Source organism: Cherax quadricarinatus, chromosome 91 (assembly GCF_038502225.1).
Source record: "Cherax quadricarinatus isolate ZL_2023a chromosome 91, ASM3850222v1, whole genome shotgun sequence".
Taxonomy (NCBI): domain Eukaryota; kingdom Metazoa; phylum Arthropoda; class Malacostraca; order Decapoda; family Parastacidae; genus Cherax; species Cherax quadricarinatus.
This window is the reverse complement of record NC_091382.1, coordinates 13,296,155-13,319,214: the sequence shown is the minus strand read 5'-3', so window position 1 is coordinate 13,319,214 and position 23,060 is coordinate 13,296,155. Positions and strand designations below refer to the sequence as shown.

Below are 23,060 nucleotides of genomic sequence, written 5' to 3'. Positions count from 1 at the left end.
CCCAGAGTTAGCATGTTGCAACCCCCTCTCATTGCAGACAACCCAGAGTGATCGTGTTGCAAACCCATGTCATTGTTGATAACCCAGAGTGAGCGTTTTGCAAACACCTATCATTGTTGATCACCAGAGTCAGCGTGTTGCAAACCCCTATCATTGTTGATAACCCAGAATGAGCGTGTTGCAATCCCCTATCATTGTTGATAACCCAGAGTAAGTGTGTTGCAAATCCCTATCATTGTTGATAACCAAGCGTGAGCATGTTGCAAACCCCTGTCATTTTTGATAACTAAGAGTTAACGTGTTGCAAACCCCTATCATTGTTGATAATCAAGAGTGAGCATGTTGCAAACCACTATCATTGTTGATATCCCAGAGTGAACGTGTTGCAAACCCCTATCATTGTTGATAACCCAGAGTGAGCGTTGTGCAAATCTCTATCATCGTTGATAACCCAAAGTGAGCGTGTTGCAAACTTCTGTAATTGTTGATAACTCAGAGTGAGCGTGTTGCAAACCTCTATCTTTGTTGATAACCCAGAGTGAGCGTGTTGCAAACGCCTGTCATTGTTGATAATCCAGAGGGAACGTATTGCAAACCCTCTAACATTGTTGATAACCCAGAGTGAGGGTATTGCAAATCCCTATTATTGTTCATAACCTAGAGTGAGCGTGTTGCAAACTCCAAACGTTGTTGATAACCAAGTGTGCGAGTGTTGCAAACCCCTAACTTTGTTGATAACCCTGAGTGAGCGTGTTGCAAACCCCTATCATTGTTCATAACCCAGTGTGAGAATGTTGCAAACAAATGTCGTTGTTGATAACCAAGTGTAAGCTTGTTGCAAACATCTATCATTGTTGTTAGCCCAGAATGAGTGTGTCACAAACCCCAATCATTGTTGATAATCTAGAGTGAGCGTGTTGGAAACCACTATTATTGCCGATGACAGAGAGTGACCATGTTGCAAATTCCTTTCATTGTTGATAACCGAGAGTGAGCGTGTTGCAAACCCCTATCATTGTTAATATCCCAGAGTGAGCGTGTTGCAAACCCGTGTCATTGTTGATAACCAAGAGTAAGCGTGTTGCAAACCCCTTATCATTGTTGATAACCGAGAATGAGCGTGTTGCAAACCACTATCATTGCTGATAACCCAGAGTGAGCGTGTTGGAAACCCCTATCATTGCTGGTATCCCAGAGTGAGCGTGTTGCAAACCCCAAACGTTGTTGATAACCAAGAGTGAGAGTGTTGCAAACCCCTAACTTTGTTGATATCCCTGAGTGAGCGTGCTGGAAACCACTATTTTTGCCGATAACCCAAAGTGACCGTGTTGCAAATTCCTATCATTGTTGATAACAAAGAGTGAGCGTGTTGCAAACCCCTATCATTGTTGATAACCCAGAGTGAGCGTGTTGCAAACCTCTGTCATTGTTGATAACAGAGAGTAAGCGTGTTGCAAACCCCTATCATTGTTGATAACCGAGAATGAGCGTGTTGCAAACCATTATCATTGCTGATAACCCAGAGTGAGCATGTTGGAAACCCCTATCATTGCTGGTAACCCAGAGTAAGCGTGTTGCGAACCCCTATCGTTGCTGATAACGCAGAGTGAGCGTGTTGCAAATCCCTATCATTGTATATAACCCAGAGTGAGCGTTTTGCAAACCGTTATCATTGTTGATAACCCTGAGAGAGCGGGTTGCAAACCTCTATCATTGTTGATAACCCTGAGCGAGCGTGTTGCAAACTGCTATCATTGTTGATAGCTGAGAATAAGCATGTTGCGAACAACTATCATTATTGATAACCCAGAGTGAGGGTGTTTCAAACCCATATCATTGTTGATAACCCAAAGTGAGCATATTGCAAACCCCTATCATTGTTTAAAACCCAGAGAGAGCGTGTTGCGAACCTCTGTCATTGTTGATAACCAAGAATTAATGTGTTGCATACCCCTCTCATTGTTGATAATCAAGAGTGTGCATGTTGCAAACCACTATCATTGTTGATATCCCAGAGTGAGCGTGTTGCAAACCCCTATCATTGTTGATAACCCAGAGTGAGCATGTTGCAAATCTCTATCATCGTTGATAACCCAGAGTGAGCGTGTTGCAAACTTCTGTAATTGTTGATAAATCAGAGTGAGCGTGTTGCAAACCTCTATCTTTGTTGATAACCCAGAGTGAGCGTGTTGCAAACCCCTGTCATTGTTGATAATCCAGAGGGAATGTATTGCAAACCCCTAACATTGTTGATAATCCAGAATGAGCGTATTGCAAATCCCTATTATTGTTCATAACCCAGAGTGAGCGTGTTGCAAACCCCAAACGTTGTTGATAACCAAGAGTGCGAGTGTTGCAAACCTTTAACTTTGTTGATAACCGAGAATGAGCGTGTTGCAAACCACTATCATTGCTGATAACCCAGAGTGAGCGTGTTGGAAACACCTATCATTGCTGGTAACCCAGAGTAATCGTGTTGCGAACCCCTATCGTTGCTGATAACGCAGAGTGAGCGTGTTGCAAATCCCTATCATTGTATATAACCCAGAGTGAGCGTTTTGCACACTGTTATCATTGTTGATAACCCTGAGAGAGCATGTTTCAAACCTCTATCATTGTTGATAAACCTGAGCGAGCGTGTTGCAAACTGCTATCATTGTTGATAGCCGAGAATAAGCATGTTGCGAACAACTATCATTATTGATAACCCAGAGTGAGGGTGTTGCAAACCCTTATCATTGTTGATAATCCAAAGTGAGCATATTGCAAACCCATATCTTTGTTGATAACCCAGAGTAAGCATGTTGCAAAACCCTATCTTTGTTGGTAACCAAGATTGAGTGTGTTTCCAACAAATATTTTGTTGATAACCCAGAGTGAGCATGTTGCAAAACCCTGTGATTGTTGTTAACCCAGAGCGAGTAATTTGCAACACCCTATCATTTTTGATTACCCAAAGTGAGGGTGTTGCAAACTCCCAGCATTGTTGATAACCAGAGTGAGCGTGTTGGAAACCCCTATCATTGTTGATAAACCAGAGTGATCGTGTTGCAAACCCCTATCATTGTTGATAACCCAGAGTTAGCGTGTTGCAACCCTCTATCATTGTTCATTACCCACAGTAACCATGTTGCTAGCCCCTATCATTGTTGGTAACTCAGAATGAGCGTGTTGCAAACCCCTAGCATTGTTAAAATCCCAGAGTGAGCGTGTTGCAATCCTTTATCATTTTTGATATCGCAGAGTAAGCGTGTTGCAAACCCCTATTATTGTTGATAAGCCAGAGTGAGTGTTTTGCAACTCCCTGCCATTGTTGATAACCCAGAGTGAGCGTGTTGCAAACCCATATCATTATTGATAACCCAGAGTGAGCGTGTTGCAAACCCCTATTATTGTTGATAAGCCAGAGTTAGCGTATTGCAAACCTCTATCATTGTTGATAACCCAGAGTGTCTGTGTTGCAAACCCCTATCATTGTTGATAACCCAGAGTGAGTCTGTTGCAAACCCCTATCATTGTTGATAACCCAGAGTGAGCGTGTTGCAAACCCCTATCATTGTTGATAACCCACAATGACCCGTTGCAAGCCCCTATCATTGTTGATCACCCTGAGTGGGCGTGTTGCAATTCCCTATAATTGTTGACAAAGAGTGAGCGTGTTGCAAACCGTTATCATTCTTGATAACACAGAGTGAGTGTTTTGCAACCCTCTGTCATTGTTGATAACCCAGAGTGAGCGTGTTGCAAACTCCTATCATTGTTGATAACCACAGTGAGCTTTTTTTTGCAAATCTCTATCATTGTTGGTAACCCAAAGTGAGCGAGTTGCAAACCCCTTTCAATGTTGATATACCAGAGTCACCGTTTTGAAACCCTTATCATTGTTGATAACCCAAAATGAGCGTGTTGCAAACCCCTATCATAGTTGATATCCCACAGTGAGCGTGTTGCAAACGCCTGTCATTGTTGACAAGCCAGAGGAAACTTGTTGCAAACCCCTATCATTGTTGATAACCCAGAATGAGCGTGTTGCAAACCCTATCATTGTTGATAGCCCAGAATGAGAGTGTTGCAAACCCCTATCATTGATGATAACCTAGAGTGAGCGTGTTGCAAACCCCTATCATTTTTGATAACCCAGAGTGAGCGTGTTGCAAACCCCTATCATTGTTGATAACAAAGAGTTAGCGTGTTTCAAACATCTATTATTGTTGATAACCCAGAGTGAGCGTGTTGCAAACGCCTATCATTGTTGATAACCCAAAGTGAGCGTATTGCAAACACCTATTATTGTTGATAACCCAGAGTTAGCGTGTTGCGAATCCATATCATTGTTGATAACCCTGATTGAGCGTGTTGCAAACCCCTTTCATTGTTGATAACCCAGAGCAAGCGTGTTACAAACCCCTATCATTGTTGATCACCCAGAGTGAGAGTGTTGCGAATCCATATCATTGTTGATAACCCTGATTAAGCGTGTTGCAAACCCCTATCATTGTTGATAAACCAGAGTGAGCGTGATGCAAACCTTTATCATTGTTGATAAACCAGAGTGACCGTTTTGGAAACCCTTATAATTGTTGATCACCCTGAGTGAACGTGTTGGAAACCCCTATCATTGTTGATCAACCAGAGTGAGCGTGTTACAAACCCCTATCATTGTTGATAACCCAGAGAGAGCGTGTTGCAAACCCCTATCTTTGTTGATAACCAAGAGTGAGCGTGTTGCAAACCCCTTTCATTGTTTATAACCCTGAGTGAGCGGGTTGCAAACCTCTATCATTGTTGATAACCCAGAGTGAGCGTGTTGCAAACCTCTATTATTGTTGATAACCCCTAGTGAGCGTGTTGCAAACCCTTATCATTGTTGATAACCCCGAGTGAGCGTGTTGCAAACATTTGTCATTGTTGATAACCCTGATTGAGCGTGTTGCAAACGCCTATCTCTGTTGATAACCCAGAGTGAGCGTGTTGCAAACCCCTATTATTGTTGATAACCCAGAATGAGCGTGTTGCAATCCTCTATCATCGTTAATAACCCAGAGTATGCGTGTTGCAAATCCCTATCATTGTTGATAACCAAGAGTGAGCGTGTTTCCAACACATATTATTGTTGATAACCCAGAGTGAGCATGTTGCAAAACCCTGTGATTGTTGTTAACCCAGAGTGAGTAATTTGCAACACCCTATCATTTTTGATTACCCAAAGTGAGCGTGTTGCAAACTCCCAGCATTGTTGATAACCAGAGTGAGCGTGTTGGAAACCCCTATCATTGTTGATAGCCCAGAGTGAGCGTGTTGCAAACCCCTATTATTGTTGATAAGCCAGAGTTAGCGTATTGCAAACTTCTATCATTGTTGATAACCCAGAGTGAGCGTGTTGCAAACTCCTATCATTGTTTATAACCAGAGTGAGCGTGTTGCAAACGCATATCATTGTTGATAACCCAGAGTTAGCATGTTGCAACCCACTATCATTGTTCATTACCCACAGTAACCGTGTTGCAAGCCCCTATCATTGTTGATAACCCAGAATGAGCGTGTTGCAAACCCCTAACATTGTTAAAATCCCAGAGTGAGCGTGTTGCAATCCTTTATCATTTTTGATATCGCAGAGTAAGCGTGTTGCAAACCCCTATCATTGTTGATAACCCAGAGTGAGTGTTTTGCAACTCCCTGCCATTGTTGATAACCCAGAGTGAGCGTGTTGCAAACTCCTATCATTCTTTATAACCCAGAGTGAGCGTGTTGCAAACCCCTATTATTGTTGATAAGCCAGAGTTAGCGTATTGCAAACCTCTATCATTGTTGATAACCCAGATTGTCTGTGTTGCAAGCCCCTATCATTGTTGATAACCCAGAGTGAGTCTGTTGCAAACCCCTATCATTGTTGATAACCGAGAGTGAGCGTGTTGCAAACCCCTATCATTGTTGATAACCCACAATGACCCATTGCAAGCCCCTATCATTGTTGGTCACCCTGAGTGGGTGTGTTGCAATTCCCTATAATTGTTGACAACAAAGAGTGAGCGTGTTGCAAACCCTTATCATTCTTGATAACACAGAGTGAGTGTTTTGCAACCCTCTATCATTGTTGATAACCCAGAGTGAGCGTGTTGCAAACTCCTATAATTGTTGATAACCACAGTGTGCTTTTTTTGCAAATCTCTATCATTGTTGGTAACCCAAAGTGAGCGAGTTGCAAACCCCTTTCATTGTTGATAAACCAGAGTGAGCGTTTTGCAAACCCCTATCATTGTTGATAACCCAGAATGAGCATGTTGCAAACCCCTATCATTGTTGATATCCCACAATGAGCGTGTTGCAAACGCCTGTCATTGTTGGTAACCCAGAGTAAGCGTGTTGCAAACCCCTATCATTGTTGATAACCCAGAATGAGCGTGTTGCAAACCCTATCATTGTTGATAGCCGAGAATGAGAGTGTTGCAAACCCCTATCATTGTTGATCACCCAGAGTGAGCGTGTTGCAAACCCCTATCATTTTTGATAACCCAGAGTGAGCGTGTTGCAAACCCCTATCATTGTTGATAACAAAGAGTTAGCGTGTTTCAAACATCTATTATTGTTGATAACCCAGAGTGAGCGTGTTGCAAACGCCTATCATTGTTGATAACCCAAAGTGAGCGTATTGCAAACACCTATTATTGTTGATAACCCAGAGTTAGCGTGTTGCGAATCCATATCATTGTTGATAACCCTGATTGAGCGTGTTGCAAACCCCTTTCATTGTTGATAACCCAGAGCAAGCGTGTTACAAACCCCTATCATTGTTGATCACCCAGAGTGAGAGTGTTGCGAATCCATATCATTGTTGATAACCCTGATTAAGCGTGTTGCAAACCCCTATCATTGTTGATAAACCAGAGTGAGCGTGATGCAAACCTTTATCATTGTTGATAAACCAGAGTGACCGTTTTGGAAACCCTTATAATTGTTGATCAACCAGAGTGAGCGTGTTACAAACCCCTATCATTGTTGATAACCCAGAGTGAGCGTGTTGCAACCCCCTATCATTGATGATAACCCAGAGAGAGCGTGTTGCAAACCCCTATCTTTGTTGATAACCAAGAGTGAGCGTGTTGCAAACCCCTTTCATTGTTTATAACCCTGAGTGAGCGGGTTGCAAACCTCTATCATTGTTGATAACCCAGAGTGAGCGTGTTGCAAACCTCTATTATTGTTGATAACCCCTAGTGAGCATGTTGCAAACTTTTATCTTTGTTGATAACCCCGAGTGAGCGTGTTGCAAACCTTTTTCATTGTTGATAACCCTGAGTGAGCGTGTTGCAATCGCCTATCTCTGTTGATAACCCAGAGTGAGCGTGTTGCAAACCCCTATCATTGTTGATAACCCAGAATGAGCATGTTGCAATCCCCTATCATTGTTGATAACCCAGAGTAAGCGTGTTGCAAATCCCTATCATTGTTGATAACCAAGAGTGAGCGTGTTTCCAACACATATTATTGCTGATAACCCAGAGTGAGCATGTTGCAAAACCCTGTGATTGTTGTTAACCCAGAGTGAGTAATTTGCAACACCCTATCATTTTTTATTACCCAAAGTGAGCGTGTTGCAAACTCCCAGCATTGTTGATAACCAGAGTGAGCGTGTTGGAAACCCCTATCATTGTTGATAGCCCAGAGTGAGCGTGTTGCAAACCCCTATTATTGTTGATAAGCCAGAGTTAGCGTATTGCAAACTTCTATCATTGTTGATAACCCAGAGTGAGCGTGTTGCAAACACCTATCATTATTGATAACCCAGAGTGAGCGTGTTGCATGCCCCTATCATTGTTGATAACCCAGAGTTAGCGTGTTGCAACCCTCTATCATTGTTCATTACCCACAGTAACCATGTTGCTAGCCCCTATCATTGTTGGTATCTCAGAATGAGTGTGTTGCAAACCCCTAGCATTGTTAAAATCCCAGAGTGAGCGTGTTGCAAACCCCTATTATTGTTGATAAGCCAGAGTTAGCGTATTGCAAACCTCTATCATTGTTGATAACCCAGAGTGAGCGTGTTGCAAACACCTATCATTATTGATAACCCAGAGTGAGCGTGTTGCAAGCCCCTATCATTGTTGATAACCCAGAGTGAGCGTGTTGCAAACTCCTATCATTGTTGACAACCAGAGTGAGCATGTTGGAAACCCATATCATTGTTGATAACCCAGAGTGTCCGTGTTGCAAACCCCTATCATTGTTGATAACCCAGAGTGAGTCTGTTGCAAACCCCTATCATTGTTGATGACCCAGAGTGAGCATGTTGCAAACTTCTCTAATTGTTGATAACTCAGAGTGAGCATATTGCAAACCCCTATCATTGTTGATAACCAAGAGTGATCGTGTTGCAAAACCCTATCATTGTTGATAACCCAGAGTGAGCGTGTTGCAAATCTCTATCATCGTTGATAACCCAGAGTGAGCGTGTTGCAAACGTCTATCACTCTTGATAACCCAGAGTTAGCATGTTGCAAACCCCTATCATTGTAGATAACCCAGAGTGATCGTGTTGCAAACCCATGTAATTGTTGATAACCCAGAGTGAGCGTTTCGCAAACACCTATCATTGTTGATCACCCAGAGTGAGCGTGTTGCATACCCCTATCATTGTTGATAACCCATAGTGAGCGTGTTGCAAACCCCAATCATTGTTGATGACCCAGAGTGAGCGTGTTGCAAGCCCCTATCATTGTTGATTGCCCAGATTGAGCATGTTGCTAACCCCTATGATTGTTGATAACCCAGAGTGAGCGTGTTGCAAACCCCTATCATTTTTGATAACCCAGAGTGAGCGTGTTGCAAACCCCTGCCATTGTTGATAACCCAGAGTGAGCGTGTTGCAAACCCCTATCATTGTTGATGACGCAGAAATAACTGAGCATCAACAACTCTGTGCTCTTCACTTCAGTCGTCACAGAACTTTTTTTAGAATGTAATAATCAGTGATTTAGAATGAAATAATAGTAATTTCTTGAGTAAAAAAAAAACAATAAAAACACTCATTGCCAGCATGTTCTCTTGGTGAGAGCAAAAATATAAAAATTACATTTTTGAAAAAAAACATACTTAGAAATATGATAGAGACAAGCTGATATCTTCAACATGTTGCCATAATTTTGCACTATTTTTTGGTAGGAAAACCTTAATTTCCATAATTTTCCAACTTCAATTTTAAAATCTCTAAAACTTAGCGCCTCGGGGCCCTTAAGTGACGTGTCTGACATCATGCGGTCAAGGCATTGGCTTAATCCAGTACAAGAATTGGAGCTGCCTCACATGGGTCTGTAGGCCTGCTGCAGTGTTCTTTCTTTCTTATGTTCTTACATTCTTATTACTGTGATCTCTGACGTAACAGAAAAGAGCATTCCTGGTGTCGGCAAGCCTTACATCTCAACTACTACTACCTCTCTTGTTCTGTCCCTGTCTGCTGGCCTATATATACTCCCTCCTTCTCTCCTTTTTATTAGTGTGACTTTGTAAATGGTCAAAGTCGGACTGAAACGTCTTCGTAAGCACCTCTCTTCTGTGTGTGTATCTATAATATGAAAGGAAGCAATGGTTGGAGAAATAGCAAATAATGAACTAAAGCTAATGGGATCTTATAGGAGTCAAGAAACATGGGAAGAACTAAAAGCCATAAATGAAACTGAAAGAAACCCAAAATATTTCCCTTTTTATGGCAAATCAAAGTCGAGAACATCATGCAGTACTGGGCCCCTAGTTAGACGTGATGAGTCCTACACAGATAACAGCAAAGAAATGATTGAGCTACTCAAATTCCAATTTGACTCGGCTTTCAGTGAGCCGCTAACCAGGCTGAGAGTCAAAGACCTAAATGAATTTTTCATTAGCGAGACACAGTTTCGTAGACTCAAACCTATATGATATTATCCTGACTCCAAATTACTTCGACAAGGTGATAAATGACATGCCCATGCACTCTGCCTCAGACCCAGACTCACAGAACTCCATGTTCATCAAGAACTACAAGAAGCCCCTATCATGTGTTTTTACATTCTGTGGAGTAAGAGCATCGACACAGAGCTGCTGAATGGGGTCAATATATCTGAAATATGAAGTGAGGCACCAGTCAATGAAATTGCAAATATCAAACTTAAAGCTGAAGGAATCTTATAGGAGACAAGAATCACAGGAAGAACTAAAAGCCATGAAGGAAATTGAAAACCAATACTTTTTCTCTTATGCCAAATCTAAAGGAAAAGCAACATCCAGTATAGGGCCTCTGCTTAGGCGGGCGGGGCCATACACAGATGACAGCCAAGATATTAGTGAGATACTAAAGTCTCAATATGACTCAGTGTTCAGCGATCCACTGCCCACTCTAATGGGCGACAATCCAAATGAATTCTATATGAACGAAACCCAAAATTTGGTCATCCCAAAACTCTCTGATATTATTCTAACTCCACAAGATTTTGAAGAGGCAATTAATGACATGCCCATGCACTCTGCCCCAGGCGCAGAAGTCCCTATTGCGTGCCTTCAGCATTTTATGGAGAGGGAGCATGGACACAGGGGTCATCCCACAAACACTAAAAACAACAAACATAGCCCCACTCCACAAAGGTGGCAGTAAAGCAATTGCAAAGAACTACAGACTGATAGCACTAACATCCCATATCATAAAAATCTTTGAGAGGGTTATAAAAAGCAAGATAGCCAACAACCTAGATACCCATCAATTGCGCAACCCAGGGCAACACGTGTTTAGAGCATGTTGCTCCTGCCTGTCCCAGCTACTGGACCACTATGACAAGGTCCTGGATGCTGTAGAGGATAAACAAAATACAGATGTAGTACACACAGACTTTGCAAAAGCTTTCGACAAGTGTGACCATGGTGTAAACGCACACAAAATGTGGAATAAAGGAATAATGGGAAAAGTTGGTAGATGGATCTATAACTTCCTGACAAATAGAAGATAAAGAGTAATTGTAAACAGAGTAAAGTCCCAGGCAACCATGATAAAAATCTCTGTTCTGCAAGGCACAGTACTCGCTCCCATTCTATTCCTCTTCCTCATTTCTAACATAGATTAGATTGGATTAAAGTAAAGGTTGGATGCGAGAAGTGGGTCATAATAAGCGTGTATGCACCTGGAGAAGAGAGGAATGCAGAGGAGAGAGAGAGGTTTTGGGAGATGTTAAGTGAATGTATAGGAGCCTTTGAACCAAGTGAGAGAGTAATTGTGGTAGAGACCTGAATGCTAAAGTAGGACAAACTTTTAGAGAGGGTGTGGTAGGTAAGTTTGGGGTGCCAGGTGTAAATGATAATGGGAGCCCGTTGATTGAACTTTGTATAGAAAGGGGTTTAGTTATAGGTAATACATATTTTAAGAAAAAGTGGATAAATAAGTATACAAGATATGATGTAGGGCGAAATGACAGTAGTTTGTTGGATTATGTATTGGTAGATAAAAGACTGTTGAGTAGACTTCAGGATGTACATGTTTATAGAGGGGCCACAGATATATCAGATCACTTTCTAGTTGTAGCTACACTGAGAATAAAAGGTAGATGGGATAAAAGGAGAATAGAAGCATCAGGGAAGAGAGAGGTGAAGGTTTATAAACTAAAAGAGGAGGCAGTTAGGGTAAGATATAAACAGCTATTGGAGGATAGATGGGCTAATGAGAGCATAGGCAATGGGGTCGAAGAGGTATGGGGTAGGTTTAAAAATGTAGTGTTAGAGTGTTCAGCAGAAGTTTGTGGTTACAGGAAAGTGGGTGCGGGAGGGAAGAGGAGCGATTGGTGGAATGATGATGTAAAGAGAGTAGTAAGGGAGAAAAAGTTAGCATATGAGAAGTTTTTACAAAGTAGAAGTGATGCAAGGAGGGAAGAGTATATGGAGAAAAAGAGAGAGGTTAAGAGAGTGGTGAAGCAATGTAAAAGAGAGCAAATGAGAGAGTGGGTGAGATGTTATCAACAAATTTTGTTGAAAATAAGAAAAAGTTTTGGAGTGAGATTAACAAGTTAAGAAAGCCTAGAGAACAAATGGATTTGTCAGTTAAAAATAGGAGAGGAGAGTTATTAAATGGAGAGTTAGAGGTATTGGGAAGATGGAGGGAATATTTTGAGGAATTGTTAAATGTTGATGAAGATAGTGAAGCTGTGATTTCGTGTATAGGACAAGGAGGAATAACATCTCGTAGGAGTGAGGAAGAGCCAGTTGTGAGTGTGGGGGAAGTTCGTGAGGCAGTAGGTAAAATGAAAGGGGGTAAGGCAGCCGGGATTGATGGGATAAAGATAGAAATGTTAAAAGCAGGTGGGGATATAGTTTTGGAGTGGTTGGTGCAATTATTTAATAAATGTATGGAAGAGGGTAAGGTACCTAGGGATTGGCAGAGAGCATGCATAGTTCCTTTGTATAAAGGCAAAGGGGATAAAAAAAGAGTGCAAAAATTATAGGGGGATAAGTCTGCTGAGTATACCTGGTAAAGTGTATGGTAGAGTTATTATTGAAAGAATTAAGAGTAAGACGGAGAATAGGATAGCAGATGAACAAGGAGGCTTTAGGAAAGGTAGAGGGTGTGTGCACCAGGTGTTTACAGTGAAACATGTAAGTGAACAGTATTTAGATAAGGTTAAAGAGGTCTTTGTGGCATTTATGGATTTGGAAAAGGCGTATGACAGGGTGGATAGGGGGGCAATGTGGCAGATGTTGCAAGTGTATGGTGTAGGAGGTAGGTTACTGAAAGCAGTGAAGAGTTTTTACGAGGATAGTGAGGCTCAAGTTAGAGTATGTAGGAAAGAGGGAAATTATTTCCCAGTAAAAGTAGGCCTTAGACAATGATGTGTGATGTCACCGTGGTTGTTTAATATATTTATAGATGGGGTTGTAAGAGAAGTAAATGCGAGGGTCTTGACAAGAGGCGTGGAGTTAAAAGATAAAGAATCACACACAAAGTGGGAGTTGTCACAGCTGCTCTTTGCTGATGACACTGTGCTCTTGGGAGATTCTGAAGAGAAGTTGCAGAGATTGGTGGATGAATTTGTAGGGTGTGCAAAAGAAGAAAATTAAAGGTGAATACAGGAAAGAGTAAGGTTATGAGGATAACAAAAAGATTAGGTGATGAAAGATTGAATATCAGATTGGAGGGAGAGAGTATAGAGGAGGTGAATGTATTCAGATATTTGGGAGTGGACGTGTCAGCGGATGGGTCTATGAAAGATGAGGTGAATCATAGAATTGATGAGGGAAAAAGAGTGAGTTGTGCACTTAGGAGTCTGTGGAGACAAAGAACTTTGTCCTTGGAGGCAAAGAGGGGAATGTATGAGAGTATAGTTTTACCAACGCTCTTATATGGGTGTGAAGCATGGGTGATGAATGTTGCAGCGAGGAGAAGGCTGGAGGCAGTGGAGATGTCATGTCTGAGGGCAATGTGTGGTGTGAATATAATGCAGAGAATTCGTAGTTTGGAAGTTAGGAGGAGGTGCGGGATTACCAAAACTGTTGTCCAGAGGGCTGAGGAAGGGTTGTTGAGGTGGTTCGGACATGTAGAGAGAATGGAGCGAAACAGAATGACTTCAAGAGTGTATCAGTCTGTAGTGGAAGGAAGGAGGGGTAGGGGTCGGCCTAGGAAAGGTTGGAGAGAGGGGGTAAAGGAGGTTTTGTGTGCGAGGGGCTTGTACTTCCAGCAGGCATGCATGAGCGTGTTTGATAGGAGTGAATGGAGACAAATGGTTTTTAATACTTGACGTGCTGTTGGAGTGTGAGCAAAGTAACATTTATGAAGGGGTTCAGGGAAACCGGCAGGCCGGACTTGAGTCCTGGAGATGGGAAGTACAGTGCCTGCACTCTGAAGGAGGGGTGTTAATGTTGCAGTTTAAAAGCTGTAGTGTAAAGCACCCTTCTGGCAAGACAGTGATGGAGTGAATGATGGTGAAAGTTTTTCTTTTTCGGGCCACCCTGCCTTGGTGGGAATCGGCCAGTGTGATAATAATAATAATAAATAGAGATGTAAGCCATAGCTCCATGTCATCCTTTGCAGATGACACCCAGATCACCATGGCAGTGACCTCCATCGAAGACACTGCGAGATTCCAAGTGGACATCAACTAAATCTTCGAATAGGCCGCTCAAAACAATATGAAGTTCAATGAGAAAAAATTTCAACTACTCAGATATGGAAAACTTGAAGAAATAAAAATGTGTCAGGGTATACCACAAATTCTAGCCATACAATAGAGCAGAAAAGTAATGTGAAGGATCTGGGAGTGATACTTTCAGAGGCTCTCACCTTCAAAAACCACAACAATGTATCTACCTCATCCACTAGGAAAATGATAGGATGGATAATGAGAACCTTCAAACCTAGGGACACCAAGCCCATGATGATTCTCTTCAAATCGCTTGTGCTCCATAGGCTGGAATACTGCTGTACACTAATGGCCCCCTTCAAGGCTTCCGACATTGCAGACCTGGAGAGTGTACAAATAACTTTCATGGGACACATAAGTGCGACAATGCTCCTAAACTACTGGGAACGGTTGAAGGTCCTTGATCTGTATTCCCTGGAACGCAGGCGAGAGAGATACATGATAATATACACTTGGAAGGTCCTGGAGGGATTGGTCACTGGATGGGTATGGGGTGCATAATAAACATATTAAACTATTAAACTAACGTATTGCAGAATGGATATAAATTCTCTGGAAAATGTACAAAGGAGGATGACAAAGTTGATCCCATGTATCAGAAACCTTCCCTATGAGGATAGACTAAGGGCCCTGAATCTTCACTCTCTAGAAAGACGTAGAATTAGGGGGGATATGATTGAGGTGTATAAATGGAAGACAGGAATAAATAAAGGGGATGTAAATAGTGTGCTGAAAATATCTAGCCTAGACAGGACTCGCAGCAATGGTTTTAAGTTGGAAAAATTCAGATTCAGGAAGGATATAGGAAAGTACTGGTTTGGTAATAGAGTTGTGGATGAGTGGAACAAACTCCCGAGTACAGTTATAGAGGCCAGAACGTTGTGTAGCTTTAAAAATAGGTTGGATAAATACATGAGTGGATGTGGGTGGGTGTGAACTGGACCTGATAGCTTGTGCTACCAGGTCGGTTGCCGTGTTCCTCCCTTAAGTCAATGTGACCTGACCTGACTAGGTTGGGTGCATTGGCTTAAGCCGGTAGGAGACTTGGACCTGCCTCGCATGGGCCAGTAGGCCTTCTGCAGTGTTCCTTCGTTCTTATGTTCTTATGTTCTTATGTACCAAACCTGCACACGAAAATCACTCCATATGAAAGCAAAAGACTCGGCAGGAGATACAACATTCCCATGATGAAAAGCAGTGGTGCCACGAGTACATTGAGAGACAACACAGTAAGTGTCCGGGGGCCAAGACTGTTCAATTGCCTCCGAGCATACATAAGGGGGATTACCAATAGAAAGCACTGGACAGGCACCTAAAGTCAGTACCTGACCAACCAGGCTGTGGTTCGTACATCAGCCTGCGTGCAGCCAGCAGCAACAGCCTGGTTGATCAGACCCTGATCCACCATGAGGCCTGGTCTCAGACTGGGCTGTGGGGGCATTGACCCCTGAAACTCTCTCCAGGTAAACAGAGATCATCCCACAGATGCTAAAAACAACAGACATTTCCCCATTCCACAAAGGTGGCAGTAAAGCAATAGCACAGAACTACAGACAGATTGCACTAGCATACCAAATAAAAATCTTTGGAAGGGTTCTAAGAAGCAAGATATCCCCCCCATCTAGATTCCTATCAGTTTCACAACAAAATGCAACATGGGGTTTAGAGCAGGTTGCTCCTGCCTGCCCTAACTACTGGACCACTATGACAAGGTCCTGAATGCTGTAAAGGACAAAAAAATGCAGATGTAGTATACACAGAGTTTGGAAAAGCCTTTGACAAATGTGACCATGGTGTATAGTGCACTAAATGCATGATAAAGGAATAACAAGAAAAGTTGGTAGATGGATATATATTTTCCTAAAAAATAGAACACAAAGAGTCGTAGTCAACAGAGTAAAATCTGAGGCAGCTACTGTGAAAAGCTGTTCCACAAGGCACAGTACTCACTCCCATCCTATTCCTCATCCTCATATCTGACATAGACAGGGATGTAGCCACAGCACCGTGTCTTCCTTTGCACATGACACCCAAATTTGCAGACACTGCAAGACTCCAGGTGGACATCAACCAAATCTTTAAATGGGCTGCAGAAAACAATATGAAGTTCAATGATGAGAAATTTCAATTACTCTGATATGGAAAATGTGAGGAAATTAAAACTATGTCGGAGTATAAATAAATTCCAACTACACAGTTTAGGAAAAAAAAACTAATGTGAAAGACCTGGGAGTGACCATAACATCGTACCAAAGATCACACAACATTGTATCAAAGATCACAACATTATATCAAAGATCACAACATTGTATCAAAGATCACAACATTGTATCAAAGATCACAACATTGTATCAAAGGTCACAACATTGTATCAAAGATCACAACATTGTATCAAGGATCACAACATTGTATCAAAGATCACAACATTGTATCAAGGATCACAACATTGTATCAAAGGTCACAACATTGTATCAAAGGTCACAACATTGTATCAAAGGTCACAACATTGTGTCAATCTCATCTGCTAGAAAAAGGCCAGGATGGATAATGAGAACCTTCAAGACTAGGGATGCCAAGCCCATGACGACACTCTTCAGGTCACTTGTTCTATCTAGACTGGAATATTGCTGCACATTAACAGCAATTTTCAACGTAGGTGAATTGCATAACTGCAATAAAATACCTCAGTTACTGGGAATGCTTAAAGTCCCTCAACCTGTACTCCCTAGAATGCAGACAAGAGAGATACATGATTATATACACCTGAAAACCCTAGAGGGATTAGTACAAAACTTTCTTACGAAAATCACTCCCTATGAAACCAAAAGACTTTGCAGACGATGGAACATCCCCCAAATGAAAAACAGGGGCGCCACTGGTACGAATTGAGAAATCACAATAAGTGTCAGGGGCCCAAGACTGTTCAGTTGCTTCCCAGCATGCATAAGAGGAACTACCAGTAGACCCTTGACTGTCTTCAAGAAGGCACTGGATAAGCACCTAAAGTCAGTACCTGATCACCTAGGCTGTGCTTCGAATGTTGGGTTGCACCATGATGCCTGGTCACAGACCAGGCCATGGGGGCATGGACCCCCAAAGTACTCTCCAGTAACCAGGCCTGCATCACCATCATTACTGACACACATGTTTTACCACACCAGTAACCACAGCTGCATTACTGACACACATATAACAGTGACAATATGAAAATGACATAGCATCGAAAGTTAAGACTGACCCGAAGCAGTTGTACAGCCACATCAGAAGGAAAACAACAGTCAAGGACCAGGTAATCAGACTGAGGAAGGGTGATGGGGAATTCACAAGAAACGACCGAGAGGTATGTCAGGAGCTCAACACGAGATTTGAAGAAGTATTTAAAGTGGAAACCAGTAGGACTCCAGGAAATCAGAACAGGGGGGTACACCAGCAAGTGCTGGATGAGTTACATATAACCAAGGAGGAGGTGAAGAAGCTGCTATGCGAACTTGACACCTCAAAGGCGGTGGGACTAGACAATATCTCTCCGTGGGTCCTTAAAGAGGGAGCAGAGATACTGTGTGTGCCATTAACAAAGATCTTCAACACATCATTTGAAACTGGGCAACTCCCTGAGGTATGGAAGATGGCAAATGTAGTCTCAATTTTTAAAAAGGGAGACAGACATGAGGCACTAAACTACAGACCTGTATCACTAACGTGTATAGTATGCAAGGTCATGGAGAAGATCATCAGGAGGAGAGTGGTGGAGCACCTGGAAAGAAACAAGTGTATAATTGACAACCAGCACGGTTTCAGGGAAGGAAAATCCTGTGTCACAAACCTACTGAGTTTTATGACAAGGTGACAGAAGACAAGAGAGAGAGGGGTGGATCGACTGCATTTTTTTTGGACTGCAAGAAGGCCTTCGACACAGTTCCTCACAAGAGGTTACCTCAAAAGTTAGAGGATCAGGCACACATAACAGGAAAGGCACTGCATTGGATCAGAGAATACCTGACAGGGAGGCAACAACGAGTCATGGTACGTGACGAGGTGTCAGAGTGGGCGCCTGTGACAAGCGGGGCTCCACAGGGGTCAGTCCTAGGACCTGTGCTGTTCTTGGTATATGTGAATGACATAACGGAAGGGATAGACTCAGTAGTGTCCTTGTTTGCAGACGATGTGAAGTTAATGAGAAGAATCAAATCGGATGAGGATCAGGCAGGACTACAAAGAGACCTGGATAGGCTACAAGCCTGGTCCAGCAACTGGCTCCTTGAGTTTAACCCTGCCAAATGCAAAGTCATGAAGATTGAGGAAAGGCAGAGAAGACCGCAGACTCAATATAGTTTAGATGGCCAAAGACTGCAAACCTCACTCAAGGAAAAAGATCTTGGGGTGAGTATAACACCGAGCATATCTCCTGAGGCACACATCAATCAGATAACTGCTGCAGCATACGGGCGCCTGGCAAACTTACGGATAGCGTTCCGATACCTCAGTAAGGATTCGTTCAAGACTCTGTATACCATTTACGTCAGGCCCATACTGGAGTATGCAGCACCAGTTTGGAATCCACACCTAGTCAAGCACGTCAAGAAATTAGAGAAAATGCAAAGGTTTGCAACAATACTAGTCCCAGAGCTACGGGGATTGTCCTACAAAGAAAGGTTGAGGGAAATCGGCCTGACGACACTGGAGGACAGGAGGGTCAGGGGAGACATGATAACGACATATAAAATACTGCGCGGAATATACAAGGTGGACAAAGACGGGATGTTTCAGAGAAGGGACACAGACACAAGGGGTCACAATTGGAAGTTGAAGACTCAGATGAATCAAAGAGATGTTAGGAAGTATTTCTTCAATCATAGAGTAGTCAGGCCATGGAATAACCTAGAAAGTGATGTAGTGGAGGCGGGAACCATACATAGTTTTAAGGCGAGGTATGATGAAGTTCATGGGGCAGTGAGATAGAGGACCTAGTAGCAATCAGTGAAGAGGCGGGGCCAGGAGCTATGACTCGACCCCTGCAACCACAAATAGGTGAGTACTAGCAACTGCAGCCGTATGTGACAATGTTTCAGAGTGAACGCCAGTGATGAACGGGTTTCCACAGGGGTCAGCGCTAGGACCAGTGCTATTTTTGGTATATGTGAATGACATGATGGAAGGAATACACTCAGAAGTGTCCCTGTTTGCAGATGATGTGAAGTTAATGAGGAGAATTAAATTGTCAGAGGATCAGGCAGTACTACAAAGAGACCTGGACAGGCTACAAGTCTGGCTCCTTGAATTTATCTCCACAACTTTCTCCTTGAATTTAACTCCACCAAATGCAAAGTCATGAAGATCAGGGAAGGCCAAAAAAGACTGCAGACTGAGTATAGATTAGGTGGCCGAAGACTGCAACTTCACTCAAGGAAAAAGATCTTGGGGTGAGTATAATACCGAGCACATCTTCTGAGGAGCATATCAACCAGCACATCAATAGCACTCCAATACTTCAGTAAGGAATCATTCCAGACTCTGTACACCATGTACGTCAGGCCCATATTGGAGGATGCAGCACCAGTTTGGAATCCACACCTGGTCAAGCATATTAAGAAATTAGAGAAAGTGCACAGGTTTGCAACAAGACTTGTCCCAGAGCTAAGAGGATTGCCCTAAGGAGAAAGGTTAAGGGAAATTGGCCTGACGACAATGGAGGACAGGAAAGTTAGAGGAGACATTATAACGACATATAAAATACTGCGAGGAACTGACAAGATGGACAAACACAGGATGTTCCAGAGATGGGACACAGAAACAAGGGGTCATAATTGGAAGTTGAATACTCCGATGAATCAAAGGAATGTTAGGAAGTATTTCTTCAGTCACAGAGTTGTCACGAAGTGGAATAGCCTAGAAAGCGACATAGTGGAGGCAGGAACCATACATAGTTTTAAGAAAACGTTTGATAGTGCTCATGAAGCAGGGAGAGAGAGGACCTAGTAGCGATCAGTGAAGAGGCCGGGCCAGGAGCTATAAATTGACTCCTGCAACCACAAATAGGCAAGTACAAATACTATATATATATATATATATATATATATATATATATATATATATATATATATGTATATATATATATATATATATATATATATATATATATATATATATATATATATATATATATATATATATATATACCCTTAGTCTAAGGGTAACCATGGCCAGTGACATTGAACAGCTCCTGATGATGCACTGAGAAGTGTGAAAGTGCTTGAGCTAAAGATTTCCAACCCCCTCTCTAATTTGCTCTCTTTTTACATTTCTTCACCATTCTCTTAACCTCTCTTTTTCTCTCCACACACTCTTCCCTCCTTGTATCACTTCTACTTTGTGAAAACTTCTCATATGCTAACTTTTTCTCCCTCACTACTCTCTTTACATCATCATTCCACCAATCACTCTTCTTCCCTCCCACACCCACTTTCCTGTAACTACAAACTTCTGCTGAACACTCTAACACTACATTCTTAAACTTACCCCATACATATTCGACTCCATTGCCTATACACTCACTAGCCCATCTATCCTCCAATAGCTGTTTATATCTTAACCTAACTGCCTCATGTTTTAGTTTATACACCTTCACCTCTCTCTTACTTGCTGCTTCTATTTTCCTTGTATCCCATCTACCTTTTACTCTCAGTGTAGCTACATCTAGAAAGTGATTTGATATATCTGTGGCCCCTCTATAAACATGTATATCCTGAAGTCTACTGAACAGTCTTTTATCTACCAATATATAGTCCAACAATCTACAGTCATTATGCCCTACATCATATCTTGTATAATTATTTATCCTCTTTTTCTTAAAATTACATATTACTTATAACTAAACCCCTTTCTATCAAATTTCAATCAACGGGCTCCCATAATCATTTACACCTGGCACCCCAAACTTACCTACCACACCCTCTCTAAATGTTTCTCCTACTTTAGCATTCAGGTCCCCTACCACAATTACTCTCCCACTTGGTTCAAAGGTTCCTATACATTCGTTTAACATCTCGCAAAATCTCTCTCCTCTACACTCATCTCTTCTCCAGGTGCATACACGCTTATTATGACTCACTTTTCACATCCGACCCTTATTTTAATCCACATAATCCTTGAATTTACACATTTATATTCCCTCTTCTCCTTCCATAACTGGTCCTTCAACATTATTGCTAACCCTTCCTTACCTCTAACTCTCTCAGCTACTCCTGACTTAATCCCATTTATTTCTCCCCACTGAAACTCGCCTACCCCCTTCAGCTTTGTTTCGCTTAGAGCCAGGACATCCAACTTCTTTTCATTCATGATATCAGGAATCATCTCTTTCTTATCATCCGCACTACATCCCCGCACATTCAAGCATCCCACTTTTATTTAGTTTTTCTTCTGACTTTTAGTAAATGTATACAGGAGAAGGGTTACTGGTTCCCGTGTTTCACACTACTGGTGCTGTGTTTCACACTACTGGTGCTGTTTCACACTACTGGTGCTGTGTTTCACACTACTGGTGCTGTGTTTCACACTACTGGTGCAGTGTTTCACACTACTGGTGCTGTGTTTCACACTACTGGTGCTGTGTTTCATACTACTGGTGCTGTGTTTCACACTACTGGTGCTGCGTTTCACACTACTGGCGCTGTGTTTCATACTACTGATGCTGTGTTTCACACTACTGGCGCTGTATTTCATACTACTTGTGCTGTGTTTCACACTAATGGTGCTGAGTTTCATACTACCGGTTCTGTGTTTCACACTACTTGTGCTGCGTTTCACACTACTTGTGCTGTGTTTCACACTACTAGTGCTGTGTTTCACACTACTGGTGCAGAGTTTCACACTTCTGGTGCTGTGTTTCATACTAGTGGTGCTACCTTTCATACTACTGGTGGTGTGTTTCACACTACTGGTGCTGAGTTTCACACTATTTGTTTTGTGTTTCACACTGCTGGCGCTGTGTTTAATACTACTGGTGCTGTGTTTCACACTACTGGTGCTGAGTTTCACACTACTGGTGCTGTGTTTCACACTGCTGGTGCTGTGTTTCACACTACTGGTACTGTGTTTCACACTACTGATGCTGTGTTTCACACTACTGGTACTGTGTTTCACACTACTGGTTCCTGTGTTTCACTATACTGGTGCTGTGTTTCACACTACTGGTGCTGTGTTTCACACTACTGATGCTGTGTTTCACACTATCGTTGCTGTGTTTCACACTACTTGTGCTGTGTTTCAAACTACTGATGCTGTTTCACACTACTGATTCCTGTGTTTCACACTACTTGTGCTGTGTTTCACACAGCTAGTGCTGTGTTTCACACTACTGGTGGTGTGTTTCACACTACTGTTGCTATGTTTCACACTACTTGTGCTGTGTTTCACACTACTGGTGCTGTGTTTCACACTACTGGTGCTGTGTTTCATACTACTGATGCTGTGTTTCACACAACTGGTGCTGTGTTTCACACTACTAGTGCTGTGTTTCATACTACTGGTGCTGTGTTTCACACTACTGGTGCTGTGTTTCACACTACCGGTGCAGTGTTTCACACAGCTGGCGCTGTGTTTCACACTACTGGTGCTGAGTTTCATACTACCGGTGCTGTGTTTCACACTACTTGTGCTGTGTTTCACACTGCTTTTGCTGTGTTTCACACTACAAGTGCTGTGTTTCACACTACTTGTGTCTGTGTTTCACACTACTGGTGCAGAGTTTCACACTACTGGTGCTGTGTTTCACACTACTGGTGCTACCTTTCATACTACTGGTGCTGTGTTTGACACTACTGGTGCTGTGTTTGACACTACTGGTGCTGTGTTTCACACTATTTGTGCTGTGTTTCACACTACTGGTGCTGTGTTTAATACTACTGGTGCTGTGTT

General features: G+C 42.4%; 1 protein-coding gene across 2 annotated transcripts in view; it reads right to left on the bottom strand.

The window, feature by feature from the left end:
* The window catches only part of LOC138850954 (tyrosine-protein phosphatase Lar-like), a 654,087-nt gene that overhangs the window by 293,915 nt on the left and 337,112 nt on the right, over nucleotides 1–23,060 (bottom strand). The window lies entirely within an intron of this gene.